Source organism: Rutilus rutilus, assembly GCF_951802725.1.
Source record: "Rutilus rutilus genome assembly, chromosome: 14".
NCBI lineage: Eukaryota > Metazoa > Chordata > Actinopteri > Cypriniformes > Leuciscidae > Rutilus > Rutilus rutilus.
In genome coordinates this window covers 36,879,557-36,904,852 of record NC_140219.1, presented here as the reverse complement: position 1 = coordinate 36,904,852, position 25,296 = coordinate 36,879,557, and the positions used below count along the sequence as shown (strand labels likewise).

The following is a 25,296-nucleotide window of genomic DNA, read 5'->3' as shown; positions in this document are numbered from 1 at the left end:
ACTTCAATATTTAAAACCCAAGCATCGATGTTTTACCACAGGTTTACAATAAAAAGTGATACATTGATCATAATGAATTAATTTATGTAAAAATTGCACATTAGTCACTCAGAAATAAATTACCGTTAGGTCTATTTCACAAACACACTTACTTTTTCAGTCGCGTCTGTTTCTTTATCTGGTAACTTAGTTACAGGACATATTTACATCACATTTAGAAAAAATGATAATTTCTACAAATATATGCCATACGACCTGAGGAGCTTTAGCACTCTCTCGACTCCCATACAGATATTTTCAGTCAGAGAAACAGAGGAAGCTCCCGAAAAAAAAAGTTACTTTATTTTTTGATAGTCCGGTTTAAAGAGACGAGACGTAGGCTATGACAGATAAAATAAAAACATGACTGTGATAGCCTTTAAGATTGGTCTGATTTCTTCAAGCGTTCGCTATGTTGTTTTTTTTTACTATGCGTATCTTCAAGCGTTTACTATGTTTACTATGGTAACGGCTAGCGCGCATAGTCTTTTGCATCACAAACAGAAGGCATTCAAACATGAACGCGATTTCAATTATTTTATTTTTAAGTCTTAAATGCTGACAGAATCATCCGGCGCTGCCGTCTCCCAACGGTAAACTCTGTTGGTAACCACTCCTCTAGCCCGAGCTGGCCCGCTTTGGCCCAAGGTATTCGACGGGCCAGAAATCCTGGCCGTTGGCCCCGAGTAATAAGCCCCGATCAAGCCCCGGAAGTGACAGTGGAAACGCGACTGGCCCTGGCACGCACTAGCACGGCCCGGCCCTGGCCCGACAGTGGAAACGCGGCTATTGAATGCTCGGCCGAATAGCTGACAGGGTTTCTGCAGGGATCTTCAATTTAAATTTAATGCCTTTTTAATGCCTTTTTTTTTATGCCATACACGACCCATGACTAACCACGGATATTATGTATGTATGTATGTATGTATGTATATGTGTATATATATATATATATATATATATATATATATATATATATATATATATATATTAACTTGATTAATCACACGTTTTTTCCGCAATTAAAACACTTACATTTGTTTAGGCTTATATATTTGATAATGTAATCATTTCACAGTTAATCTACAAATGAATGTAGAGACAACATAAAGGCCAGTCTCACTGATACTAATACAGCTATTGATATCTGGATAAAATGATTTCTCCCCCCTAATTTTAAACATTAATTATAGCCATCCAACATTACAGTGTAATTAAAAGCTATCAAGTTTTTAACATTAGGCTTAAAAAAAAATATGACAACTTTTAATTTAAGTGAACTTAACAAAATTGTGGCAAAATTGTGTGTTATTGTTCGTTGCGCAAAAGAGGACCGTTTCCGGTGTGCAGTCTGTGCGCACGATCTGGCGCGCATCTTTCTCTCTCTGTGTGTGTGTGTGTTACATAGACAGGACATTCGCAGGCAGCGCGTTTAAAAGCATTTACATGAATAAGAGCGGGATCATATAATGTAACGCTACCCAAGGGATGACAAAAATTAACGAATGCTGCGTTTGCGTTAAATATTTTAACGCATTAAACTGGACAAAAATAATATCATGCGTTAACGCGTTAAAAAACGCAAAGTGAGCTTCAACAGCGGATGTCGAGCTGATGAGGGAACGTTACTACACATAGTTAATTGCTTTCTGCCTTTTACCGTCGACCTGTGGCTGTCAGACTGCATATGAGATTTTACCCCATTGTAGCTACCCAATTTAAATACCTTTTTACAAACGCTGCAAAATCCTTCTTTATTTTGACCACCAACCATGTTCTAAATTGTTTGTCTTCCATGCACTTTCCCAGTTTTCTGGTCTAGTTTTATTCCTGTTGTTCCTGCTGTCCAAAATTACTCGCGCCACCTCCGCAACTTTGCTCTGGCCGGAGGCAATCACCAAACTGTTTCCGCGTGTTTTTAATCACACTAACATACATATTTTGCGACGACAGCAAATAAAAAATTATTAATCATGAAGACTATTCAAATAAATTTTCTTCAAAACCATAAAAAAAATGTAATGCCTGTAGGATTACAATTTAATGCTTTTTAATGCCATTTAAGGCCTTAATTATCGCAAAATCCATTTAATGACTTTTAACGCTTTTTAATGCCCCGCGGAAACCCTGGCTGATCATAGCTGTACAGGGCGCCTTATTATTTTTCATCTCCATAAATATATCTAGTAGTAAAGCTAATGCAAGGGCTAGAAATCTATTCATCTTTTGCTGATACTTCCTTGTCATCATGGAGATCGGAGTTCATGGTTGCATAGCAACGACAGACGCCACGGGACAGCAAGCGCTTGTGGAAAGGAGAGAGCGGCGCGCTCGCGCTTTCCACTTGTTTTTACACATCTAGAGAGACGTTGTTGATTGTTTGAGCATGTGACTGCACGTTTCTCCTTGTTTTCTATTGTTATGCCAGCATATTTCCCGCGCGCACAAACACAGCCACAGACAATGAATTGTTCGGTTAGCGAAGAAGACCGAATGTATGATGCATATGTGGCTAATAATCTTTCGATCCCCCCCATGTGACCCATGTAAGCGGTGGAATTCCCTCCCAGTTTAAAAAACGAAATTCAGGCCCTGCATTTATTAAGACAAACCTAGTAAAAACTAATGCAGTCTATTCACTGACTTGGCAGCTCTGTGAAATGTAATACAACAGTGCCACCTACTGTCTAAATGCATTAACATTAAAAGTCTGAAGTGAAACTCTTTTGCATAAGTAAATGGGTTTGTCAATTAGCCTGAAAAAAAAAAAAAGTAAACAATTCAGATCTTGTACATCCTCACATTGGAGTCTCGAGTTAATGTACAAAGTTTTGTTTCGATACGTGACAGCGTTCCTGAAATATGAACTACTTCCTGTTTTGGCGACTACGCCGCCGATTTCGTTTGGCTGTGACGGGCAAACGCTTCCGAAAATCAAAAATCCTTCTAGTAACTTTTGTGAGGCTTGGTCCAAGGATCATGCATGTCCAGTTTCGTGAAGTTCGGACCAAATTTGTGACCTGTGAAAATTCAGTTTCGCTTTCTGTTCAATCCAGTGTGGCGGACAAACGACATGGACTCGTGATGTCATCTTCGCGAGCAACTTACACCGGTACTGACCGTACGTTTTAAAGTTGGAACGGTGTCTCTGTCTCAAAGGGCCTAGGCGCAGGAGCTGGCCAAAAATTTTCTCCCGGGAATAATAATAAGAAGAAGAAGAAGAAGAAGAAAACTTAAGAAGAACAATAAGTGTGCTGCTTTCAGAAAGCACACTTAATAATCATATTGAAAAATTGAGGATTAAAGATAATATTGTGGAGTACCCTAAAATTATTGCAAATTTTTGTTCTGAATTTTATAGTAATTTGTATGCTTCTAATTTCTGTCAACAATCTACATCTGAGTTTTTGGAGTCCTTACATAATATGAAACAGATTAATAATGAAGAGTCCAATATATGTGAAGACCCTCTTAGTTTACAAGAAATTATTGATGCAATTAATTCTTTGAAAAATAATAAGTCTCCAGGAACAGACGGGTTAACGGCTGAGTTTTATAAAGCATTTAGCAAACTTTTATCCCCTTTTTTGCTTGAAGTTTTCAAAGAGAGTATAGAAAGAGCCCTGCTTCCTCCGACTTTGTGTCAAGGACTTATAACTTTAATTTCAAAACCAAATAAAGATCCCTTGATAATTGATAATTGATAATTGGCGGCCAGTTACATTGCTAAATAACGATTATAAAATTATTGCTTTGGTTTTAGCAAAAAGATTAAAATGTGTTTTGAATAGTTTAATTGATGAATGTCAATCTGGTTTTCTACAAAAAAAAGGCACATTTTTAATAATATACATCTGGTTTTAGACATTCTAGATTACTCTGAATTTCTCTCTAATGATATTCTTATTCTCTTCTTAGACTATTATAAAGCCTTTGATTCCCTGGAGCATGAATTTTTGTTACAGACTCTTCGCAAGGTGGGATTTGGTGACTTCTTTTGTAGATCTATTACAATGCTCTATACTAATTGCAATAGCTCTATCAAACTCAGCAGTGGAACCTCTCCTAGACTTACTCTGAATCAGGAGTCAGGCAGGGATGCCCAATCTCCCCTTATCTGTTTCTGATAGCTACCGAACTTCTAAATTTGCATATCAGAGAAAGTCCTTTAAAATGAATAACTGTTGATGACACTGAAGTGGTAATAAGTCAGTTAGCTGATGACACCGTTTTGTTTTTGAAGGATGCCTCTCAGGTTGCGGTATAGCATTAGAGACTCTTGAGCCCTTTTCCAAAGCCTCTGGCCTTCGCCTTAACATTAACAAATGTGAGTTACTCCCAGTTGGTAATTGTTTGGAATCCTTAATTTTTAATATTCCTGTGAGAGAGAGTGTTACTTATTTGGGAGTTAAAATAATCAAAGATGGTAAAATTAGATGCCCTTCCAATTTTCTTCCGATTATTGAAAAGACACGTAAGGTATTGAGCCATTGGTTGCAAAGAGATTTATCACTCAAAGGCAGAGTTATGCTCACTAAAGCAGAGGGCATCTCTCGTTTATCGTATGCCACTCAATCGATCTCTGTTGACAAACACACATGTAAACTAATTGACGGTATGTTGACAAAATTCCTGTGGAAAAACAAAATTAAAAAAATCAGTAATACTGAATTCATATGATAAAGGCGGGTTGATAATTTTATTGATTTTAGCTCTCTAAATAGTAACTTTAAAGTAAATTGGATAAGACAATATCTTCAAAACTCTTCATCTATTTGGAATATAATTCCTCGGTTTATATTTTCTCATGTGGGTGGCTTAGAATTTCTTTTGATGTGTAATTATAAAATTGAAAAACTTCCAGTCAAACTTTCTATATTTTATCAACAAGTACTTGCTGCCTGGAGTCTTATTTATAAACACAACTTCTCCCCTCATAGTTTTCTTATTTGGAATAATGCTAATATTTTGAATAGAAATAAGTCTTTATTTTTTCATAATTGGTTTAGTAATGGATTGTTGTTAGTGAATCAGTTATTTAATAATGAAGGGAATTTATTTGCGTTTGCAGACTTTATCTCAAGATACAAAATACCACATAATACATTACATTAAAAGAATTCAAGGTGCTTACTAAGGCCATACCTGCAGGTGTACATGTGCTGTTCAAAAGCAGTGTATGTACATCCACACTCTCTGTCTGTCCTCCTAGACCTGAACACACCTCTGTCGGCACTATCTGTTTCTCTGGGTTAAAGCCTAACAATTATAAAATTAAATCCCTATTTTTAAGAGAGATTATCTCTACGCCTTATGTTATTTTCTACTGGAACAGTTTCTTTAATAATGTAAATTGGACTCAGGTTTGGTCATTACTTCAAATATTCCTCCTTACAAATAAGGTTAAGGAAATCTCATATAAATTAATTCATAGAGTTTATCCTACAAAGGTATTCCTATAAAAATTTAAAATTGATATAGATTTAAAATGTTCTTTCTGTGAATGCTCCACTGAAACAATTTCTCATTTGTTTTGGTCTTGCCAATATACCCAGTATTTTTGGAATAAAGTGGAGGTTTTCATTGCTGATAATATTTTCTTTATCTTATAAACATGTGATTTTGGGTTATTATATCAAGGATCGCTCTTTAAAGGACGTTGGTTTTATTATAAATTTTATTTATTTATTTAATTAATTATTATTTTATTTTTATGTAAATTTCACATTCATAAATGCAAGTTTACAAAAGGCAAACCTCTTTTTATGGTGCTTGAAAAGGAGATTAAAATGTACGTAGATGTAATGTCTAAATCTAAAAATAGTAAAGCAATTAAAACGATTAATATATGCTCCTCCTTTAACATTTTCACATAATATAAAAAATAAAATGTAATGAATGGTGCTGACCTGCAAAGTATATTTTCTGTACTTAAATTGCATTGTAATATCCTATGGAACTGTTATATGTATAACGTTTATCTGTTTGTAAACTGATGCTTATGTACCCTCTCGTCTTTTTTTTTTATTATTATTATTTTTTTAATTTATTTATTTTTCTTCCTTGTTCCTTTTTGTTGAGGCATGGGAAATATTTTTTGTTATATGAGATGTGGCACTGTACATGCTACTTGTTGTTGACAATAAAGCATTAAAAAAAAAGAAGAAGAAAAGGAGGCTTCCTGAGAAGTCATGAGCGAGGATACAGGTGTTTCCTATGCGAAAGAGTTTTGTTGACTAAATGTGACACATGTATAAATTCTTCTCCCGCTTCACATGGGTCACAATCATTTTAATTTATACTTTACCTTTGCAGTTTAAATAAACCACACATCTCACATATTTCAACAGGGTATCTTGCTTTATTATTATTTATTATTAATTTCTTAAATAAACAAACTTCAACAACATAAGGGCAGATCCTGTGAGCGCTGCTGATGGCGCTGTGAAGTGATGCTCGAGTGATCAAGGATTCCAATGTATAAAAAATTGGAATAAAAAAAGCATTATTCATTTGTACAAAATGAATGTCAATAAAATGGTTTGTTTTAGTAATTCCTGGCTGCTTGCTTTTGGTCGTTTGTTCTTTTGCAACAGGTATAATGTATAATGTTATACTTTAACTTAGGCTAATCATCACACTAACTCATGTGAAACGGTATGAAATCCGCTCATATTCCTCCAGATAACAGTATAGTGGAAGTATTAAAGCTTACTTGCAGTAGTTCAGACGCTCTTGTCCTACAGCAACAGAATCCAGAAGTCTGTAAACACTTTCAGTTTGAGATCGCTGTAAAGACTCAGTAGCACCGCCTGTGCAATACTTTATGACTGATGTGTGTCACGTGGTACGATTCAATCTTTAGTAAAATATTTCAGTCTGTTGTAAAAGAGATTCTGCGTCATTATCTGCTCTTTTTTTTTCATCTAAAGACTTTTATTATTTAACATCAAAAGCAGCGCTCTGGAACAATATATAAACCTGTGTTGTTGTTGTTGATGTTCTAAGGTTTGGTGTTTGGTAAACCAGCTTTGGTGCTTTAGCGCCACCAGCTGGACAGAGTTTGTAGAGCCTTTCATTGGGGAAAACTTGGTGGGGAAGCATTATTTTGTAGTGTTGGTTGGTCAAACTTGATTCGATTTATCATTATGAATCATAGGCTTTGACAAAAAAGGCCCCCCTAATTCTAATGACATTTTATTAGGCTAAATACTAAATAACATGTATTTAATTTTTTTTTTTTTATCCTTTCTTTGTCTTGCAAGAAAATGAACTACTTGGGATTGTTTATTGCACAAAAAGTAATTTGAAGGAACTTTAAAAATAGGCCCTATATATACAGTTCAAGTCACATGATGTTTGTTTCAGTGGTGGAAAGTAACTTGTTGTGTTTATGTACTTGTCAGGAGATGGCGCTGTAGTTCACATGTTGATACCTATAAAAGGTGTAGAGTAAGAATGGAGGGGTGCACCTGCTGCCTAATCATGTACATGGCTGGCACTGTTATATTGCTTGTGGGTTTGAATAAACCTTGAAGAAATGAGAACTTTCTTGTCTTCCTGATTACTTGGACCTAGACATAACAAATTGGCGATGAGGATTTTGCTGTTCTATATGAAAGATGTCTGCTGTTGCTTCTTTTCCTACGCCATTCTTACCATGTCCGGGTGAGCCGTCTATTCCATTTGGCGTCTGGTTGAAGATGTTTGAGAATTACTTACTTGTCGTAAATGCATCAGGAGATGACTGGCCAGTTGCAAGAAAGCGAGCGTTGTTTCTTCATTGCCTGGGAACAGAAGGGCAGAGACTATTCTATACTTTACCAAACCCAGGAGAAACAATGGAGGATGCTATTGAGACTTTGAAACTACACTTTATTCCTCGACGTAATGTTGTGGCTGAGCGTCATGCATTCAGAAAACGAATTCAAGCACCAGGTGAAACAATCCTGCAGTATGTTGCTTCTCTTCGGGACTTAGCCACCACATGTGAGTGTGCATCTAATAATGATGAAATGTTGCGAGATCAATTAGTGGAGAATGTAAACAGTCATCGTATTAGAGAACGTCTGTTGTTAGAGACTGATTTGACGCTTAACAAGGCTATTACTATTGCTACACAAATGGAGGCTGCTGGTGAACAAGCTAAACTTTTTTCAAATCAGACTTCAGTACCTGTGCAAGCAATACAAGCAACAAGTGTGCCTGCTGTTGATCGTTACAAAAGACAATCACTTTTGAAACCTCTGCCTGTGCCTTCAAAGTCTTTTGCTACTTCCTTGGCTCGTGCATGTTATCGATGTGGATCTACAAAACATCTTGCAAATGATTCCAGATGTCCTGCAGTTTCTGTAAAGTGCAATAATTGTCAAAAGTTGGGACATTTTTCAAGAGTGTGTCGTTCACAGCAAACACATTCTGTACATGAGATTGAACTTCCTGAGCTTCAGATTCTTTACATGCATGATTCAGTATCTAATAAGATAAAGTGTACTACTACTATCATGACTGCATCAGTCTCTGTACCTGTGGAGTTGATTGTGGATTCTGGATCTTCCGTTTCCATTCTGCCTAAATCTGTGTATGAAAAACACTTTAAACAAGACTCTTTGCTGCCTCCTGCTGTTAAATTGGTGACGTATTCACGAAATCCAATACCAGTGCTTGGTTGTCTACCTGTTACTGTTACCAGAGATAATATGACCTGTAATACTTCAATCTTTATAGTCGAATGTGGCACTGCTCTTCTTGGAATGGATTTAATAAATGGATTGCATCTCAAGTTTGAAGGTTCTTCCATACTTCCAGGACCGACTCCGTCTTCAGCCTCTGTAATGCGACTTTCTGCTTCTGTGCCTGTTACTAAGCTAGGATGTGCAAAAGGATTTGAGCATAAGGTAAAAACTTCTTCAGTGGAGAAACCTGTATGTCAGAAACTCAGACGGTTGCCATTATCTGTTCGAAATGCTGTCAGTGATGAACTTCAACGCCTTCTTGACTTGGGTGTTATTGAACGAGTGGATGCATCACCGTGGATTTCTCCAATTGTAGTTGTTCAGAAGAAGACCGGTGGTATTCGCATGTGTGTAGACCTGCGAGAACCAAATAAAGCTGTTGTTGCGGACAGTTATCCTTTGCCCCATATTGATGAGATGATGTCTATGCTGCGTGGAGCAACTGTCTTTTCTACAATTGATTTAGAGAATGCTTATTTCCAGCTCTTGTTACATGAAGAAAGTCGTGATCTGACTGCATTCATCACCCATGAAGGACTATTTAGATTCTGTCGAGTACCTTATGGCCTTGCTTCAGCTCCATCTGCATTTCAGAAAATGCTAGCAACTGTATTACAAGGATTGCCAAACGTAGCCAATTATTTGGATGATGTCATTGTCTGGGGACGCACAAAAAGTGACCATGACCACATGCTTAAAGTGGTTCTTCAGCGTATACATGATGCAGGCTTACAGTTGAATGATTCAAAATGTCACTTTAATAAAAGCAGTTTGCGCTTCCTTGGTCATACTGTGTCTGCACAGGGTATTCACCCAGATGAGGATCATCTTAGTGCAATGCTTCATGCTCCTGTTCCTAAAGATGTACATCAGCTCCGTTCCCTTCTTGGATTGTTGTCATGGTACAATAAATTCATTCCAAATTTCGCTACAGTTGTAGAACCATTGCGTGCTTGCATCAGACAAGGTTCTGAGTTCAGCTGGTCAGATGAGGCTCAGAAGAGTTTCAGTACTGTAAAGGAGTTGTTACTCCAAAGCCCTGCTTTAGCATTGTTTGACCCTAACTTGCCTATTGTCGTTTCAACGGATGCGTCAGATTATGGACTAGGTGCTGTATTCTCTCAAATTCATGAAAACAACACAGAGCACATTGTTGCATTTGCTTCAAGAACATTGTCTACTGCAGAACGCAAATATTCAACAATTGAAAAGGAAGCTCTAGCATGTGTCTGGGCTGTTGAAAAATGGAGAACTTACCTCTGGGGTCGAAAATTTCTTCTACGTACGGATCATCAGGCCTTGACAGTGCTCCTCTCCTCTAAAGGCACAGATCGCGCTGGAATGAGGATCGCACGTTGGGCAGAGCGACTTTTGTGTTTTAACTATGAGGTGAATTATTATCCTGGCTCTCAAAACCAAGTTGCTGATTATCTTTCACGCCTACCCTTGCCTGCTTCTGATGAGGATCTCTCTGATACTGAGCCGGAGTTTGTTGCATTTTTGTCTTCTGAAATGTCTGCTGTGTCTCCAACTGAATTTGCTCTTGCTTCTGCATCATGCCGAGAAGTGACTGCATTACGTGCTCAGATTGTTCGTGGATGGCCCTCTTCATCAGCTGCTGTGGGGGTTGTTCTACGTCCATATTTTCAAATACGTCATGAACTTGCTGTGCAAAAGGACTATGTGTTTAGAGGGTCACGTCTTGTTGTTCCTGTTGCATTGCGCCGTGTTTTGGTGAATCTTGCCCATGAAGGTCATCAAGGAATAGTGCGTACGAAACAGCGCATTCGTGAACTTTACTGGTGGCCTGGTATTGACTGCTTGGTTAAGGAACAGATCAAGAATTGTGAAGTTTGCTTGTCTTCTGATAAGGTTACAACTGTTCGTGCTGCACCTTTACAACCTGTACCTTTTCCAACTATGCCATGGGAAAAAGTGGCTGTTGACATTGTTGGCCCATTTGAAACCGCTACCTGGGATTGTCGGTACATTATGACATTGATTGACTATCATAGTAAGTGGCCAGAAGTGGCATTCACTTCTTCAATCACAAGTAAAAATGTGATCAACTTCTTGACGTCAGTTTTCAGCAGATTTGGAAATCCTCATTACATTGTATCTGACAATGGATGCCAGTTCAAGTCAGTGGAGTTTGCTGCATTTCTGAAAGATCGAGACATTCAACATATATATACGTCAGTGTATCATCCAGCTGCAAATGGAGCTATTGAGCGATTTCATAGAGTACTGAAGAGTTCTATTCAATCTGCTATTCTGTCTGGAAAGCCATGGAAATCAACAGTGACAGACTTTCTTCAAACTTACCGTGCTACTCCCCATGCTGTTACTGGACGGTCTCCTTCTGAGTTACTCTGTGGCAGAAAGTTGCGTACTCGTCTAAATGTTCTCCCTCTTCCTTTAACTTGTAAGGATCCTGCTGTGAGTCAGAAAGTGGCATTGTCTCAAAAGAAGATGAAAACATACACAGACCTCAAACGAAGAGCCTGTACTCCTGAGTTCAAACCTGGAGACTGGGTGCGTATAAAAATTCCAGTTCATGTTCCAAAGGGACATCCTAGATTCTCAAAGCCTTTGAGAATTGTACATCAACTTGGTCCATGCACTTACCAGTTATCAGATGGAAAAAACTGGCATGCATCTCATCTTTCTCCAGCTTGTGCACCTGTGGAAAATGCCATTGATAGTGAACTGGTGTCCTTGCCCCTCCAGTCTGTTCCTCCCTTTACGGTGTTGCCTAAAAATGAACTTGTGAACTTGCCTAATCAAATTGCGTCTCCATCTGTTCCTGTAAGGTCTTCTTCAAGAGTGAAACGCCCTCCGCGTTGGTTGCATGATTATGTTACGTAGTACAAAAGACATTGATTATTTTGTGCTAAATGAGAAATTAATTCTAGTTCTAATATGTCTGGTTACAGAATGTAGAATATACTGTTAAACTAATTGAATTGGATGTACATTTTGTATAGATTTTGCCTATTGCACCAACTATGTAATTTGGGTGGAATTTACAGTTTTGAGTAAAGGGGGAATGTTGTGTTTATGTACTTGTCAGGAGATGGCGCTGTAGTTCACATGTTGATACCTATAAAAGGTGTAGAGTAAGAATGGAGGGGTGCACCTGCTGCCTAATCATGTACATGGCTGGCACTGTTATATTGCTTGTGGGTTTGAATAAACCTTGAAGAAATGAGAACTTTCTTGTCTTCCTGATTACTTGGACCTAGACATAACATAACTAATTACAAATACTTTCGTTACAGTACTTGAGTAGATTTTTCGATTTTTTCTACTTTCTTGAGTATAATTAAATTGTGGTACTTTTACTTTTACTTGAGTAGAATAAAAATAAAGTATTCAACTTCGCTACATTTATTTTTCACCAAAAGTACAGAGTACTTTGATGCCGACGGAGCAACAGAGCGAGCTTACATTTCACAAACACTTTTCAAACTAGTACTGCGTGCGGTGGAGGCTGAGCCCTCAGCCCTCAGCCCTGCGCTTCAGCCAATAACAGACAGTTCTGAAAGCGCTTCAGCCAATAACAGACAGGTCTGACTCGGGTGCAAAACCAATCAAAACTTCCAGTTCAGCTGGGGGGCGGGGCGTTCAAACCGCGCTTTGTCTTTCATCACTGGCGCTCGTGTTTAGAATCTGTATCGCTAACGTTTCCATATTTTAGTGAATGTATTGTAAGTGTGAGCTATGCTCATATTCTGATTTTAAAATGTAATTATGGCAAATCCTGAAATGGGTCATCCCATTGATATTACCAGAGCACTGAGCATTTGAAGTAAATAAAAAACTCGGCTCATAACATGGACACCGTTATTGCTTGGACGGAGCAAGAACAATGTAAGTGCCTTGAAAACATTAACACAGTTCAGTTGAAAGGTAAAACTCGCCCTCTTTAACAATACAATTAAACTAAATGTACGAAGAAAACTTTGTACCAAGCTGAAAAACCCTCAACAATAGTGAAATGAGATTGCATGATTTATCTGTTAATCAGATGCATGTAAAAGTGTAGTTCGTTACTATAGCAATAGTCGGCTCCCAGCACATTTTCGGTAGAACGGGAAAAAAAGAGCATTTAATTTTACATGTTATACCCCACTTATTTTTTATTTTATTTTTTACTGGCACTTTTTTATTCATAGCCTACAACATCTCTCTTTTTTATCAGACCTTTCACTTAACCTTCTTTACTTTCAATTATGAAATGATTCAAATGATCTTACCTGGACTTACTTTTAAAGATTAGTAATAAAACATTTGCTCTTGACAACAGGGAAAGCTAGTATGTTTGCTTAACATACCGTCAAAAACTACAATTTATGAGTTTAATATGATGTTTTGCTTCAAAATCAAAATGACTTGAAATCACTTCTGTGGTTTCATGTAGGAGAATATATTATTTTATTAAATTCTATAATGCAGGCTGTTGATTAGCATTGCATTAATGGGTTAGTTCACCCAAAAATGAAAATTAGCCCATGATTTACTCTCAAGTCATGTATTCTTCTTTCAGACGAATAGTTATATTAATTAATATAAATGTCCTGGCTCCTCTAAGCTTTATAATGGGAGTGAATGGCTGGAAAAAATTTAAAACCCCAAAAAGTGCATCCATTCATGATAAAAAAAAAAAAATACTCCACTCGGCTCCCGTGGGTTAATAAAGGCCTTCGGAAGCGAAGCCATGGGTTTTTGAAAAATACCCATATTTATAACTTTATAATCTAAAATAACTAGCTTCCGCCAGAGGCATCCTACGCAAATTGACTTGCGCCACAAGAGTAACCTGTGACACATGTATGACGTAGGATGTACTGTAGGAGTATCGTGAGCTTAGACGCCTCTCACGGCTCAAACAAATAGGGCTGAAGCTGCTCTTCTATAATATATTATACATTGTGTGTCGGGTCAGGGGTTAATCTTCCACCGTAAATCGATGCGTATGGTCGTCTGGCGGAAGCTAGTGATTATAGTTTATAAAGTTTTAAATATGGGTATTTTCCTTACACAAACACATGGCTTCACTTCAGAAGGCCTTTATTAACCACCTGGAGTAAAAGTGGAGCATATTTATTATGGATGGATGCACTTTTTTGGGCTTCAAATTTTCTCCAGCCGTTCACTGCCATTATAAAGCTTGGAAGAGGACATTTTTTAATATAACTCTGATTGTGTTCGTCTCAAAGAAGAATGTCATATACACCTAGGATGACTTGAGGGTGAACTATCTGGGGCTAATTTTCTTTTTGGGTGAACTATCCCTTTAAAGACACATCATTCTTATGAAAATACCTGAGATAGCTTGATGAACACAGATATATTATAGCTATCATGTGTTTGTCTTCAATTTCATCTCTATTTGCATGTTATTATATCCATATTGGCATTTCCTGAAACGTCATAAGTGAATCACTTCTATGAATCTCACTTGTGGACTTTCTGCGTGAGGTATGAATCAGTAGGCTATGTACTGGGCTTCCAGTATGAATGAAACAGAATTGACATGAGAGTGTTTAGCACTCCATATCGCTATCATCTCCCCATTTTGGGTAAAAATAGAAAAATAATACTAAAGTACTTTGTAACGTAGTTACTTGAGTAGTTTTTAAGCAAACTACTTATTTACTCTTACTTGAGTCATATTATTTTTCAGTACTTCTACTTGTACTCAAGTAAATTATTACTTAAGTAGCAATACTTTTACTTAAGTACAGTTTGTTAGTACTCTTTCCACCACTGGTTTGTTTACATATAGACCACATGAGATAATAGCCTAATAACTGGAATGGTTCTTATTTTATGTAAAGATCTTATTTTTTTTAGTACTACCCTGGAGAAGCTACATTAAAATGTCTGCAAGGTGTAAGTAACTTAACTGACTTCCACTACTATACAGTAATACATCAAAGAGTGCAATATGCTGATAAAAGAGCTGAGCATAACTGAGCAAAAGCTCATGTGATAGTCAGTGACCGTCTTGAGAAGCGATCAGACATGCGGTGTGTGGAGGTTTGTTGAGGATGTTTCCTGTAAGAGTTGCTGAGACTTGCTGTAATGTGTTGCTATAATCCGACTGTGTTTCTGTGGTTTTAGTTTGTGTTAAATGAAGTCTAATAAAAAGTCCATTAACCTCTGCATACTTGAGTCCTCACCTGACAATAAGTAACATACAGTATGTATGTATTCAAAATACATGTGCACACCATGTTTTTCATAAATTACATTTATATATATTTATGAAAAAACACATTTTACATTTCATTTTTATATGTAAAATCAATAGGCTACTAAGAATCTGACATATATCATATAAACAATAGGCCTATGCTACGCATGTGTTATTTGCATATTACAACAATTTATTTAATGCATTTATTTCAGCATTTATTTAGCCTTTGCTGAATTAAAGTATTAATTTAATTCTTTTTTGTCTTTCTTTTTTTATTTCTTACTTAACCCAAACTTTCGAATGGCAGTGTCAAAACTGCAAAACAAACAATATTGTTTGTTTTGCAGTTTTGACACTGCCATTCAAAAGTTTGGGTAATGCTGAAATAAATGCATTAAATAAATTGTTGTAATATGCAAATAACACATGCGTAGCATAGGCCTATTGTTTATATGATATTAAATTATTTTTTGTTTTCAACATTGGTGATAATAATAAAAAATGATCTTAGAATGATTCTGAAGGATCATGTGACACTGAAGACTGGAGTAATGATGCTTTGATCACAGGAATAAATTACAGACTGGAGAATGTTAACTCACAAACTTACCAAGAAGAAGAAACGGGTTTATAAGATAAAGTGTGTTTCAGTGTCAAACTGTCCAGACTGATGATGAGCGCAGAGTGGTCACTGGTCACGTGATACTGGCGGCTACTCGGACACACTAACCCCAGTCGTTTGTGAATATGGACTTATGTAGAGATTTAATAATGAATAATAATAATAATAATAATAAACATTCAAAGATTATACATAAAACAAAGACAAAAAAAAAAAAAAGAGAAAAAGAAAGACGTCGAGATATTTGTCCGGGGTTGAATGCAGAATTGAGCTTAATGAACCGCTCAGCGCCCCCTAGAGGAATACAAACTTCTCATTTTATTTCACAAAAAAACACATAATTTTTACATGCCTATAAGACACAATACAAATGTTCATACAAAATATAAATAAAAATAGCATAGATTAATAACAACCCTCTGACTAATAAAAGCCGCTGGATGAGCTCGTGAAGTCACGTGATGAGCTTCAGTAACGTGACCGTCTGCAGAAACGGGAAGTTGGTGAGTGTGATTCACTCTCAGTACAGCTGTTATAACTTTAGCTTATTCCTTCATGAAGACACACTGTGCGCTCCGTTACAAGAGCTTCATCGCCAAGGGATAAAAGCCAGTGTTTGTTGGTGTCGTCGCTCCTGTGTCGGTGTTTTGTCCTCCGGTAAGTCTGCAGATCACACTGTTTACATACACTCACTGGTGTTTACTGTGCTCGTGACATTGTTTGATACAGATTCTGTGAATAATCGACAGTTTGAATCTTTCAAAGTCATCTAAGCTTTGGTTTTATCTTGATCAATCACATCTGATGAAAACTGCTTTTCACGAGGTTTATACTTTCAGGAAAACGAAAATGAAACTTTATTGTGGAATGAATAGATTGTAAAGTAACTCCGATCCAATATAAATGATCCAATATAAACTGAGGGGTTTTAAAACCGGTCCTCGTTAAAATAGTTCCTCGTATAATGCAGCAGAATTCCTCCAGAAAGAGGAACTGTAGCCCTGATTTGTATTTTCTGTCAAAACCTGTGATGATGCACGTGATCAGAAGGAGATCACATGATCCATATGTCACCTCTAATATCAAACAGTAGCCAGGTGTTTATGAAATATGAATATATGAACGGTGTGGAGGCCATAAGTGCGGCCCAAATGTACAAGTTGAGTAGTTGACAAACACCACCTTTTTCCAGTTAAAGGGATACTCCACTTTTTTTGGAAATAGGCTCATTTTACAACTCCCCCAGAGTTAAACAGTTGAGTTTTACCGTTTTCGAATCCATTCAGCCGATCTCCGGGTCTGGCGGTACCACTTTTAGCATAGCTTAGCATAATGAATTGAACCGGACAAGACCATTAGCATCTCTCTCAAAAGAATGAACAAAGAGTCTCGATATTTTTCCTGCCGTACCATGAGTGCAGCAGGCGTAATGATATGACGCAGCGCCTGATAATAGTCCCCAGCTCGGTAACCTATTATCAGGCGGCAGGCGCTGCGTCATATCATTATGCCTGCTGAACCCTGCAGCCTCGACAGAAGTGGCATACCACCAATGTGGATCTTGCGGTCAACTCTGTTGTTCTGATGATGGACCAGCAGCTTCCCAGGGCTCTTTGGCCGGTCGGCAGAGTGACTAAGGTACATCAGAGCGCTGATGGTCGTGTAAGGTCAGCAGATGTCCAGATCAAGGACAAAGTCTACACCAGACCAGTTGCCCGTCTCATCGCCCTCCCAGCTATCCCAGATTCATAACGGATTCCGTCGTAGTGCCTACAGAAGAGGCTGAGCAGTGAGCCTTTCTCAAGAGCAAATTGCATGCAATTTGGGGGCGGCTGTGTGAAAGTCTCACTAATGACACTGATTTACGACGTGGATGGATAAGAGCGCTCTCTTCCCTCTTTGCGGGGACTCTTATTTTGACGGAACGCAGCTCATATGGTGGAGTGCTTCAGAGTGCGCGCGCACCGCGATCCAGTCTTGAATCAGCCGTCATCTTCAGCGAGAACGAGCCGTGAAATTCCCTGACTAAATGCATTTGTTGGATCTTCGTTATGTTCCTTTGAGTGTTTAAAGTTGTGTGCGTCCAGAGAGAAAGTGAGTATTGTAAATTTCACTGTTACTCGAGCTGAGTTGATTGTTGTTTGCTGAGATAGAGATGTGGAAAGAGTTATGACACAAAATGGGTGCTAATGTGAAGTATAGAAGTATTTGAGTTTTCATCCAGTACAGTGTAATCATGTAAGCTGTGCATTATGTTTCATGTTCTGATGTATTCAACGGCAACACTGTGTAGATGTTTTGGGGAAGCCAGTAGTTTTAATGTAGTTTATGTTATTATGAGTGTGATTGTGATAAGAAAGAAGCATTGTTTGTTAGAGCATATCTTTTATTTGTTTGTTACAGACCACACACTCATATGCTGACACTTCTAAGGACATAAAGCAAAGACGATACCACTTAGCGCCAGTATTTATGATCATTCTTGATCTGCGCACAGAGAGCACTGTTTAATACGACCCATTATGATCTGGCTCCCCCTCTTCATATGCTCGTACAAATAAATCTGTTAAACTGGATTCCTTCTCCGACTTTGGTGTTCTTACCGGCACACCCGGACCAGCTTCACCTCATTAGCAACAGCTAGCACCTTACAGGCCTTATGGTGCCTTCACGTGCTATGGTAATTATGGTAAATTCCAAAAGCCGACGTGGAAAATGCACATGAACACCCCCTCATGTGGTATTTTCCACTGGGCAACTCGTAGAATATTTTGATGCACGAGTTGCCAAGTTAAGATAACCTTTGACCTTTTCAAAATGGCGGAGAGCAACGCAAGAGTCGTGAATGATAATCATTGTACACAACTAAACGGTTTTTGCTACTGTTAGCGGATAGTTTTTGTAGCCTATACAATGTTGTGTCATTGACAATTGTAATATAATGCGTTAACACTCAGTGTTAGTTTTAAAAGTACCGTTATGGCTTGGTGTTACCTACCCAGAGCAGATGCTAGCTAGCAGTCAATAGGAGCCTGGATCTGTGAGTCCATCTTTTCCCTACATTACGACAACAAAAGCACTTGAACACAACACACTGGTAAATGCCAGTTCACAAGTGGAAAACATCATCTTTTCCATAGCACGTGAAGGCACCACTAGCCCCTCAGGTACACATACAGAAGTAGACATCTTACAGATTGTTAAATGTTAAAAAGACTTACATTTTATTTTTAAAAACCCTGCATATACCGTGTGGTAAAATGACCTCAGCATGTTTTTGCTCAGTTTCAGGTATTGACATCCACTGAGGCCATCTCTTCTTTACTCTCTCACACTGGGAATGATCGTCTGGATCTGGTTCTAATGGATCATGACCCTGAGCTTTACCTTCAAGACCTGCTGGCCTTACAGAGAGGGAATCTGCTCTCGACCTCCTGTGTTGTGTTGATCAACAGAGCTCTGACTCCTGGGGCTCAAGACCTTCTGGAGTACGTGACAGCCAGACCGCAGAGCTTCAGCGTGGGCAGACAACTCGATGGATTGATGGAGATACGCCGTCATACGGACCTGACCTGAGGCGTCTGTGTGCTGCAGGAATGAGTCTAAAACCCAGAACTGAGTTCACATTTTAGCACTTCTGGTTCCATCATTCCAAAGTCGATGGGTTTTTGGTTAAATCCCTGAAATAAGGTGTGGTTAACACAAGTTCAAGGTATTTTCGTGTTTCAATCTACAACAGAAAGGAAAACTCCACTCATCCACTCACTAGTGCATAATTATTATATGCTTTCTTATTTAATTTTGTCTTCTGATATGATCTTGCGGTTTTCTTCCTAGTCGGGTCTCAGGACTAAAAAGTAGCGATTTTAATTTTGTTCATCTAATGTTCAGCTAATGTTCAAGTATTTACCTGTTTGTTTGTATGTTTAATATATAAATAAAATGAATAAAAATCTACTCACTACCCTTTTGTCAAGAAATTAGTTACAATTAATAATTTAAGTGGAGATTTGAAATTTTACTTATAAATGGGATTTTATTCTTTATAACCCAGTTAGCAAGCAATCATTGGAAAAAAAAGAGAAAAAAGTAAGGTGTCAAAGGTATTTGCACTGAATTAACACAACAATGTGATGTTGGTTAAATATCACTTTTCCACCTGCAATTAATGTTGAAACGATGGTGAGATTTCAGCAAAAAACAATGAAGATGTCACTGAATCAACATTACATTTCGATGTTGATTCTGAATCACTGGAATAAGTCCACACCAAGGTTATTATAGTTTTGCTTTTTTAAATTAGTTTTTATTTTAATATCGTTTTCAATTTTGCTTTAAATTTAAGTTTAGTTTTAGTTCGTTTCATTAATGGTTTTGTTCGTCTTAGTTTAGTTTTTATTTTGCAAACACATTTCTATTTAGTTTTTATTTTATTTAGTTTCAGTTTTAGTTTTAGTAATTATAGTTTGGCAGAGCAAACAGAACACTTCCAGGGTAGACCAAAGCGAGACGCATAATTTCAGCAAAGTTTAATGTTTGCCGAGATTACAGTTAACTCTTGTGCAGACATCGTAATAATAAAAATAAAAATAATGGTTTGAGATTGAACAAAGCACCAAATAAATGGAACTTAAAAGTATACAAGAAAAAAACTATGAAAAAGTCAGACAAACTAATTCATATTAAAGATGAAATCTTGTTAAACATAGTTTACTTTTTTCAGCTGTACATTGTAGCAGAGTGACACTGGTACATAAAACAAAAAAACAGCTCAATTAATCTGACAACCTGCTGTGAAGCCAGTGTGACTAAATAATGAAGTATCTATGCAGTGTGTGAGTGTGTGTGAGTGAGTGTGTACATGTTTTTCTATCCCGGTGGGGACTTAAACCTGAATGCACACACACTCACGTGGACTCGTGTCACTGTGGGGACCTAAATTAAATGTGTGTGTGTGTGTGTGTGTGTGTGTGTGTGTGTGTGTGTGTGTGTGTGTGTGTGTGTGTGTGTGTGATGGGTAGGTTTAGGGGTCGGTTTAGTGTGTGTGGTGTGTGATGGGTAGGTTTAGGGTCGGTTTAATGTGTGTTGTGTGTGATGGGTAGGTTTAGGGGTCGGTTTAGTGTGTGTGTGTGTGTTGTGTGTGTGTGTTGTGTGTGATGGGTAGGTTTAGGGGTCGGTTTAGTGTGTGATGGGTAGGTTTAGGGGTCGGTTTAATGTGTGTTGTGTGTGATGGGTAGGTTTAGGGGTCGGTTTAGTGTGTGTTGTGTGTGATGGGTAGGTTTAGGGGTCGGTTTAGTGTGTGTGTGTGTGTGTGTGTGTGTGTGTGTGTGTGTGTGTGTGTGTGTGTGTTGTGTGTGTGTGTGTTGTGTGTGATGGGTAGGTTTAGGGGTCGGTTTAATGTGTGTTGTGTGTGATGGGTAGGTTTAGGGGTCGGTTTAGTGTGTGTTGTGTGTGATGGGTAGGTTTAGGGGTCGGTTTAGTGTGTGTGGTTGTGTGTGTGTGTTGTGTGTGATGGGTAGGTTTAGGGGTCGGTTTAGTGTGTGTGTGTGTGTGTGTGTGTGTGTGTGTGTGTGTGTGTGTGTGTGTGTGTGTGTGTGTGTGTGTGTGTTGTGTGTGATGGGTAGGTTTAGGGGTCGGTTTAGTGTGTGTTGTGTGTGATGGGTAGGTTTAGGGGTCGGTTTAGTGTGTGTGGTTGTGTGTGTGTGTTGTGTGTGATGGGTAGGTTTAGGGGTCGGTTTAGTGTGTGTGGTTGTGTGTGTGTGTTGTGTGTGATGGGTAGGTTTAGGGGTCAGTTTAGTGTAAGGAGACAGAATATACAGTTTGTACAGTACAAAACCATTACGTCTATGGAGAGTCCCAACAAAGATAGTGGACCAGAGAGAGTGTGTGTGTGTGTCTGTGTGTGTCTGTGTGTCTGTGTGTGTGTGTGTGTGTGTGTGTGTGTGTGTGTGTGTGTGTGTGTGTGTGTGGTGTTCCGGGACATGTCTCCACATTGATAATAATATTATTAGCAGAAAATATTTTGTAAAAACAAAGATAACAACAGCACCTTTCAGCCTGTCAACCTTCATGAAACCTGACATCTCAAACATACAGTAGTAGTACATTAAAGGTATTTTTGTGCTTGACGGACTTGTTTTGCTGTTGCACCCGCGTCTCGCAAATGAAAGGACATTCTAAAAACGCCGCGCTCAAGTTAAAAGAAGTTCATTACCTTGAGTTATTTCCTATTCCACTGCCACAGACGCATCCTTTATGAACAGCCGCTTAGGACTAGCGATGTGTTCGACGCTACGGTCCTTCATTGAGCGCGACACAGGACAGCGGTTAATCGCCTCAGCAACTTCACGCGTGTGAAGCGCAATATAGCCTACAGGCATTTCCCTAAACAGCCACAGGTCAGATTTTCCACCAAAGTAAAGAGCTTATTAAATACGAAAACGATTATTTATTTTTGCTAATTATTATTTTATTTCAGTTAGTTTTTCAGTAACTGTTGTTAGTTTCGTTTAGTTTTAGTTTTTCATTTATTATGAATTTGTAATTTTATTTCAGTTTACGAAAATGTTTTTTTACCAATAGTTTTTGTCTTAGTTTCAGTTTTCGTTTACGAAAATAACCTTGGTCCACACATACCCTTCTTATCTCCGTGCATGCCGTAACTCTGTCTGACGCACCCACCGCTAGCCTAGCTTAGCACAAAGACTGGAGGTAAACGGCTCCAGCTAGCATACTGCTCCCAATGAGTGACAAAATAATGCCAACATTTTCCTATTTACATGTTGTGATTTGTATAGTCACAGCGTGTACGAATAACAAGCTCACATGAGACACAACTATCTTCTAACCGTTCACATACTGGGAACTATATTCTCAGAAGGCGAAGCACTGCTACTTCTGCGGAGTGATTTACTCCAACTCTGAGCGAACTCTCTGCTCCTCACCACGGGGCGTCTCAGGCGCTGCGAGCAAATGATGATACCAGCTCGCTTTTTTTTTTATCAGTTCAAAAGAGATTCATTTTGCTCTGTTGACTTTGATATTACAAACAAGTTTCATACATCAATCGATTCTGTTAAATGTGTATTATTTTTGTGTATACTCACAATAAAAACAAAGTGTGCTTTTTGCCAAATAAAGAAAAATAAACACGAAGCGAGTTCTGCCTCCTCTCTGTCAGTGAAGTCCATTCTGAAACGCGTCCGAAAATGAACAATAACTCAGCGAATACTCAGTCAAACAGGCATACAGACACACAGGCATGAAGCTTGAATTCTCTTCTTTTAAATGAAGTAATTTATATAAAAAACAAATATTCTCAGTTCATGTAATCTGTATGAAAAGAGCGAGATGTCAGTCGTTCTCATTCTCATCTAATTATTTTTAATGTGACCCTGCCCACGGAGAGCGCGCGCTATTCAAACGCAAATGAATGAGGCAATCCACGCAAACTGTGAACGCCCCCATATCAGCTCGAGAAAACACAAGTTTAATCAGATCATTGTACTTGTTTACACCGTCTCGCAGAGCTGTGAGGAATAATAATAATGGAAAATGTACCTCAGAAGTGCGGGTATTTCGAGGAGCATGAGGAATATCCGACTGAGCTGAGGAATACTGTAGTACGTTTTTTTTTCCTTCTCAAGTGAATCGCGTTTCTGTGAACGGCAGAGATGCGCGCTGTTTACCACAACTCGCAAAAAGACAGTTTAAATTTAAATCGCGTTTCTGTGTGTGAATGAATGATGATGTTTTAGCAAACTTTATTGCTATACTGAGATGAGTAAAAATCGACTGAAAGATGTTGAAATAAAATGTAGGCTATTTGTATAAGCAACGTAATAAACTGCAAATTAACATTTATATGCCCTAATATTTCATAAAAACAACGTTACAGTCAGGCGAAATATGAAAGACAACATTTTGTTGACTAGATTTGGGTACAGTTTTTACTGTAGAATATACTGCCACATCAAATAAGCTTTTGTTTAGCAATTTCTGCTCATATGTTCTATATATATATATATATATATATATATATATATATATATATATATATATGTATGTATATATATATATATATATATATATATATATATATATATATATATATATATAAAATACTATTTTTGTCAAAAATAAAGTCATCAACTAAGATGTTAGCTGTTCCAATGTTGGCTATATTCAAACTAATGAATACATATGATAAAATGTAGGCCTATAATAATTTATTTTTTACAAAGAAAGAGTACACTTGAAATATTGTTGAAATTGTAATTATTGTTGTAATTGTAACCTTTTTAATAAAATAGCAAAACATATTTACAAGATAGATGTAAGCAAAATCTTAAATGGTCAATATAAGTCGTCTTCTAAATATATCTTTTGTCCTTGCATTGTGGCTCAGTCAGTGTCACACCTGAAAGAATGGCTCATTATTCAGAGTGGGTGGGACATTGTATTCTCAGGTGTAAACCACTCCTCGTTCACGCCCCCCTCGCATATTGGCTTTCCAAGCAAAACCTGTCTTACACAATTTAAATCAATGTATTGTTTTATGTGAACGATAAAGCAAGACTATTTTCACATAATTTTGAAGCCAGAACTCGAAGCGACAACATCCATTAGTCAAAAGTCTTGTGGACACATATTTAGTATGAGTTTTGTGGTCTTATTTCAGCAACTTTCATTTTAATTTTTTTCAATAACCACACATAAACATTATTCTCTTAAAAATACAAACATCTACATTCATGTTGCTCACATATTATGGTAGCCCTGTTTGTGCTATATAGAGTGAATTTACACCTTTGCCATTATCATGTTTATAAATAACTGAAAAAAGCACAAATGTCAGGGCATGTCAAAACATCCCAAGGGCCCCAAAAACACCTTAGACCCCAGAGGGTTAAACTCTAACATATCCTGGACTACCCATTATGCAGGCGAAGCCGTTATGTACTGGGCGGGTCTAGGAGGCCTTTTCAGAGGCTTATTTAGGACGGCCATACCACTGTTAAAAAGAGGATTTAGCATCGCTAAACCCCACCTAAAATTGGCTGCTAAAAATATAGTAAGCGGTGTCGTCTCAAACGCATTGTCAAGATCGTATAACAATAATGCTCAAACTCAAGAAGTTCCTCCTGAACCAAAACAACCAGCTCATGCTGCGTTCACGCTGTGTCGTAACCAGAGCTGTTCACGTCCTCAGACTCAGATTTATGTGTTTCTGTGTCAACACTATCAATGCCGAAATGAATCTGCACCAGTCAGGTGGTACAACTAGAGCTCTGTAAGTTGTTTAAGTTTGTTATTATTTTAATGTTATGTGCTTCGAGACATGAGGTCATTTAACGCCGTCTTTCGTCTTGTGATGCTTTGCAGACTCTGCTGTGTTTGAAGGAGGCACGGCTTTGGAGACGCTCTGAAGGGATCTTATGCTTTCAAAGCTAGTTTGCGTTTGCTAGCCTGTCCAAAATTGCCAACCCATACCTTTAACTCAAACCCCTCTTTTTTAAAAAAGTGTTAGCGATCCACCGAGTTCAGCTTCCATGCTCAACATTGATAATCAGACATTTTTATTGAGCAGAAAATCATATTAGAGTGATTTCTGAAGGATCATGTGACGCTGTACTGGAGAAATGATGCTGAAAATTTAACCTTTCATCACAGGTATAAATTGCATTTTAAAATAT

General features: G+C 37.9%; 1 protein-coding gene across 3 annotated transcripts in view; it reads right to left on the bottom strand.

Moving 5' to 3' along the window:
• LOC311304235 (uncharacterized protein) overlaps nucleotides 1-25,296 on the bottom strand; it is an 807,935-nt gene that overhangs the window by 504,426 nt on the left and 278,213 nt on the right. The window contains exon 1 of one of the 3 annotated variants that reach the window (XM_084431145.1): nucleotides 6,755-6,840. The exons of the other annotated variants lie outside the window; for them this stretch is intronic. The gene's annotated coding sequence lies outside the window, so the exon portion shown is untranslated. Of the gene's footprint in view, nucleotides 1-6,754; nucleotides 6,841-25,296 lie in introns of those variants that run through there. 3 annotated transcript variants of the gene reach the window in all.